We start from the raw sequence: 6,317 nt of genomic DNA on the forward strand, positions 1-6,317 counted from the left end.
AAACCTTTATTTAATTATTGAAAAATTTTAGCTTAAAAAATCTACTAGTTAATCATGTACCAGCACACCATAATTATAAAATTATCTTTTCAGGGCCAGTTCCATTGTTCATCAAACGTTATGAATCACATCGCTGTTAAAATTCAGTTACACCTGATTAACAAGGTGCAAGTTTTTTCTGGGGTTTTGAACAGCGATGTGCAGGCGGCAAAGTTGAAATTCTCGCTGATTTCATGATTGCCGGCTCTGGGGAAGAAACACTGCGCAGCCTGTGTCCGAGCCCTGAGTGACAGACCCCAACTTCAACATCTCTGTGCGAATCGGAGCAGAGCCACGAAGGAGCGGTCAATATCAGCAGGGGGATGTTGGCGAACACTGACAGTTCACTGTCAATTCCCCTCCCAACCACAAATCCAGCCTTATGTCATCCCGTGCAACCTGTGTAGAGGGCATGAGCCTTTTAAATAGCGTTCCTGCAGAATCCTTGCTAATTCTTAGCTCCATGATTTGCCGGCCAAGTTTATTACCACTGATCAGGTTAGTAATTCGACTTTCACATTGTCATGTTTTAGATGTCATTGCAAACACTGCTAAAGTGGTGTCTGTTACTTTTAGTCTGCTGGTTCAAAGCATTAAAAATGCTTGTTTAAATCTTTCGTTGCGATTTGTGCAAACAGTGTAGATGTGAAATTTGGAAGTTCAAATATCCCAGTGACATTGCTACTCATAGGACATTGTTTAAATATCCCAGAAAGTGGGCAACTCGAGAGGGCATAGTATAGATATCCCAGTGACTCTGCTCCTTTTGGGGCACTGTTCAAATATCCCTGTGACAATGCCACTCTAAAGGGCATTGCTTTAAATATCCCAGTGACACTGCTACTCGATAGGGCATTGTTTTAAATATCCCAGTGACACTGCTACTCTATAGGGCATTGTTTTAGATATCCCAGTGACACTGCTGATCTATAGGGCATTCATTTAAATATCCCATTGACACTGCTACTCTATCGGGCATTGATTTAAATATCCCAGTGACACTGCTACTCTATAGGGCATTGTTTTAAATATCCCAGTGACAGTGTTTCGCTTCTCGGCCTTTTGGCTAAGATCAAGTGTAGTATCTGTTCTTATCAGTGCTTATTTGATTGAGAAGAGACCATGATCATTGCCTTTTGATCCTGGGGAAGCTTTGAGTAAAATGGCTATAACCAATTTTCGAGCTTCGGGCCAGGGAGTGCGCAACACCGTTCGGGTGGTCGTGAAGGACAAGGAAGGAGATGCACCGGTCGATCGCACCTTCTTCATCAAGAAAATTCTCTTCGATTGCTGCGGATTTCAAGCGACAGACGTCTTCTGCCTGCAGGATTTCCCCAGCAGTGGATACTTCGACGTGACGTTCCGGAACGTGGCGGGATGCATCAAGTTCCTGAAGGCGTTCAAGGAGAAAGGGGACCGGGCGCCACTGTCGATCCTCACAGTGGAGCCGCTCTTCACACTTCCGTCACAACGGGACCGGGTGGTGACGATTCACCTCTACAACCCCCATGTTCCGGTGGTGGATGTACTCACCTTTCTCGCCAGGTACGTCGAGGTGGCCGGCAGCAGCACTGATGTCAAGGACCCCTTTGGGATCTGGACCAGCAAGCGGCAGGTCAAGGTGACCTTGAAGGTAGATCCCAGTGGAGCCATCATCCACCCTCCCTCCAGCTTCGCTATCGGGGGAAGTCGAGGCTTCTTGGTCTACGCTGGGCAGCCCAGAGTTTGCCGCACCTGTGGCAAATCTGGTCACATGGCAGCCAACTGCAGCACGGTTGTTTGCAAGAACTGCAAGGAGGAAGGCCATCAGACCAAGGACTGTAAGCAGTGCGGTGCGGCAGGCCATCTCTACAAGACCTGCCCCAAACGTTGCCTCAGCTATGCTCAGGCGGCAAGGTCCAAGGAATGGCCGGGAGAAGGTTCGACGAAGGCGTCCGCTGTTCGAAAGGAGACCAGCGACCTTCTCCGCAGCGAGGAACTTCAACCTGAGAAGGAAGGGGCGGCGGCTGAATCCAACGACCCAGCACCTACCCAGCGCCCGGAAACCCCTCCTCCACAGACAGAATCAATGGAGGAGGAAGCAGCAGATGGACAAACAGGTCAGTGGCAAGTGGTCCAGAGGAAAACCACAAAGAAAAAACATCCCAAAGGCACCACCCAAACCAGTGGCAAGAGGAGGCTCTCTTCTGAATCAGACTGCAACAACTCCTCTTCACTGGACGGGGGAATGCTGGAACGACAGCCCCTTCAAAAGAGGCGGCAGAACTCCGAGATGGATGATAAAGCATCCCAGCCCCCGGGCACTGGAAGCTGTGATGGGCCCGGCGTGCCCCAACCCCAATTCCCCACACGTAACGACGTGGCCAACGCATCTCAGCTCCGAGACACCGGGAGCAAAGACACGTCTGGCGCACCTGAGCTCCGGGAGACCGGGAGCTGTGATGTTTTCGAGGAGGAACAGATGGAAGCAGCTGAGGACAACCCAATGCTCTCTGCCTACAAGACCCCCCCGATGTCACCCGAGCGGCACAAACCCTGCATGAAAAATCAGGAGGGATTTCTGAGCCCAACCAACGTGAAACTGCTTGCGCACACGATGGGTATGCAGGAACATCCCGAAGGACTGGGACTAGCGAGGACAAATGGTATGGGAAGCAACAACTAATTTTTAGTAAAAAATGGGTGTAAGAATTGCTTCCATTAATGTGCGTAGCATTAAATCTACTACGCAATGTGTTTCAACCTTGGATTACCTTGCCAAGGTCAAAGCTGACCTACTGTTTCTGCAGGAGTGTGGAATACCACACCTCAGCACCTACAGGCAGTGGTCGCGATGGTGGTCCCACGGGCCATCGATCTGGTCGGGGGGTAATGACTGCCGTTCCTCCGGCCTGGGTATTCTGCTGCGGGGAGGTAACTTCACCATCTCCGAAGTTAAGGAGGTGGTGGGCGGCCGCCTCCTCGTAGCAGACGTGATGTACAACAACACTCCGCTCCGGTTGATCAACGTGTACGCCCCGGTACAACGCAGCGAGCGGCTGACCGTCTTCCAGCAGCTCCCACTGCTGCTGGCGACGTCCAGGCCGGTCATCCTAGGCGGTGACTTCAACTGCATCATCGATGCGGCTGGACGATCCGGCAGTGACGACAGCAAACTGGACGCTACGTCCAGATTCCTCATAGAAACAGTTAAGGATGCCAAACTGCACAACGTCTTCAGCAAACCTGCAGACGGAGCGCAGCGCAGATACACATGGTCAAGATCGGACGGGTCTGCCCGTTCCAGGATTGACTTCCTGTTTGTGTCCCGTGCTGTCACGGTCGGATCCACCGACGTCAAGCTGGTGTTCTTCTCCGACCACTGCCTCTTACTGGCCGACTGTCACTTACAGGACGACCAGCGGGTTGGCAGAGGGACGTGGAAGCTCAATGCGACACTGCTGACCCCAGAGAACGTTGAGGAACTGAAAAGGGATTACAATGGTTGGAGGACCGTGAAACCCCTCTTTGAGTCTCCAGTTCACTGGTGGGAAGCGATTAAGGAGAACATCAAGAGGTTCTTCATCCACAAAGGTGTTCAGAAGGCGAGAGAGAGACAGAGGGAACTGTCCCGACTCCAGAAAATTATGCAAAATCTACTCCGGTTGCAGTCAATGGGGGTCGAGGTCAAGGAGGACCTCCAAGAGGTGAAGAGCCAGCAGGCCTCGCTCTTTGCCAAGGAGGCCTCCAAGATCATCTTCAGGTCCAGAGTCCGCTCCATCGAGCAGGATGAGACGTGCTCGCGTTACTTCTTCCAAAAGGTACACAGAGAGAGCTCTGTTATCAGCAGCCTGAAGGAAGAAGATGGCTCGGTAACGTCTTCGCAGTCCGACATACTAAGGATCAGCAAATCCTTTTATGCTGGGCTGTATGACGCGAAGCCCACAGACAGCAGAGCCTCCCAGTCCTTCCTGTCATCTATCACAGAGGTCTTAGATGACAGCAGGAGGGAGAGACTGGACAAGCCGCTAATTCTGGACGAGCTGACAAAGGCCGTCGAGTCTTTCGAGACGAGTAAAACTCCCGGGAGCGACGGCTTACCGGTCGAGTTGTACTCGGCCCTGTGGGACTGGGTCGGCCCGGACCTGCTGGAAGTATATGAGAGTATGCTCCTGGCCGGCAGCATGTCAGAATCCATGAGAAAAGGCATCATCACCCTCATTTACAAGCAGAAGGGGGAGAGGGCAGAAATCAGAAATTGGCGGCCCATCTCACTGCTTAATGTTGATTACAAGATTCTGTCCAAAGTCATAGCCAGTCGAGTCAAGTCTGCTCTGGAGCTGGTGATTCACCCCGATCAGACCTGTACTGTACCCAGCAGGAAGATCTCTGATAGTCTCGCGCTACTCAGGGATACGATCGCCTACGTACGGGACAGGAGGGTGGACACCTGCCTCATCAGCCTGGACCAGGAGAAGGCTTTTGACAGGATATCGCACACCTACATGATGGACGTGCTTTCCAAAATGGGGTTTGGGGAGGGAGTCTGCAATTGGATTCAACTGCTCTACACAAACATCAGTAGCGCAGTCTCAATCAACGGGTGGGAATCTGAAAGTTTCCCGATCAAATCTGGAGTCAGACAGGGCTGTCCTCTGTCCCCGGTCTTGTTTGTTTGCTGTATTGAACCCTTTGCTGAGTCTATTAGGAAGGATGCGAGCATGAGAGGCGTGACAATCCCAGGCAGCGGAGGCACTCAGGTCAAAACCTCCCTGTACATGGATGACGTCGCCGTCTTCTGCTCGGATCCGCTGTCCGTGCGCAGACTGATGAGCATCTGCGACCAGTTCGAACTGGCCTCGGGAGCCAAAGTTAATCACGGCAAGAGCGAGGCCATGTTCTTTGGCAACTGGGCTGACCGATCCTTTGTCCCCTTCACCGTCAGGTCAGATTACCTGAAGGTGCTGGGGATATGGTTCGGAAGGGCCGGGGCGTGCACCAAAACATGGGAGGAGCGAGTAGCCAAGGTACGACAAAAGTTGGGCATGTGGGGGCAGCGATCTCTCTCCATTGTGGGTAAGAACCTGGTCATCAGGTGCGAGGCGCTCACGTTGTTGCTCTACGTGGCGCAGGTCTGGCCCATACCCCACTCCTGCGCCGTGGCAGTCACCCGAGCCATTTTCCGCTTCGTCTGGGGATCTAAAATGGACCGGGTCCGGAGGGACACGATGTTCAAATCTCTGGACAAGGGCGGGAAAAATGTACCCAACGTGGCCCTCATCCTGATGACCACCTTCGTGTGCGGCTGCATCAAGCTATGTGTAGATCCCCAGTACGCAAACTCCAAGTGTCACTACGTGCTGAGGTTCTATCTGTCCCCGGTGTTGCGAAGGATGGGCCTGGTCACATTGCCGCGGAACGCACCATGCAGTTGGGCGGCGCCGTACCACCTATCCTTCGTGGAGCAGTTTCTGCGGAAAAACACCTTTGACCACCGGTCCATCAGGCAGTGGTCTGCACGGAATGTCCTCAAGGCCCTACGGGAAAAGGAAACGGTGGATCCTGTCGGATGGTTCCCCGAGCAGACCGTCAAAGTCATTTGGCGGAATGCCTCATCACCAGAACTTTCAAACAAGCACCAAGACGTAGCTTGGCTGGTGGTGAGAAGAGCCCTCCCCGTCAGATCCTTCATGCACACCCGAAGTCTCGCCCCCTCCGCACAGTGCCCCCGCGTTGGCTGTGGTGGGGAAGAGACGGTCGCCCACCTCCTCCTGGAATGTGCCTTTGCAAAGCAGGTGTGGAAAGAGATGCAGTGGTTTTTGTCAAGGTTCATCCCAAGCAGCTCTGTAACACAGGAGTCTGTGCTCTACGGGCTGTTCCCAGGGACGCACACCGAGACAAACATCAACTGCTGCTGGAGGACTATCAATTCGGTGAAAGACGCCCTTTGGTCTGCCCGAAACTTGCTGGTCTTCCAGCGCAAAGAGTTGTCCACCACCGAATGTTGCAGACTGGCACATTCCAAGGTCCAGGACTACGTGCTGAGGGACGCACTAAAGCTTGGGGCAGCCGCAGCAAAGGCTCAATGGGGAAAGACCACAGTGTAAGGTTCCCCCACCAAGCTGGACTGAGGGGCTGGAACCATGGGAAGCCCCTCGAACTGTATCGTTAATATTCTCAATTGCTGTAAATGTAAAACTGTAATTGACATGACAATTGTGAAACGGAAGGGTTGGGAAGAAACTCATGACAGTATTGAAGGAAACTGATCTCCCTTGCAATGTTTGTATTTTTTGGTG

At 52.5% G+C, this 6,317-nt stretch overlaps 1 pseudogene; it reads left to right on the forward strand.

The window, feature by feature from the left end:
- The first annotated feature begins 1,085 nt into the window (after positions 1-1,085).
- LOC137352656 (U2 spliceosomal RNA) lies at positions 1,086-1,194 on the forward strand (annotated as a pseudogene).
- The last annotated feature ends 5,123 nt before the right edge of the window (positions 1,195-6,317 follow it).

The sequence above is a fragment of the Heterodontus francisci genome, chromosome 38, assembly GCF_036365525.1.
Source record: "Heterodontus francisci isolate sHetFra1 chromosome 38, sHetFra1.hap1, whole genome shotgun sequence".
Taxonomy (NCBI): domain Eukaryota; kingdom Metazoa; phylum Chordata; class Chondrichthyes; order Heterodontiformes; family Heterodontidae; genus Heterodontus; species Heterodontus francisci.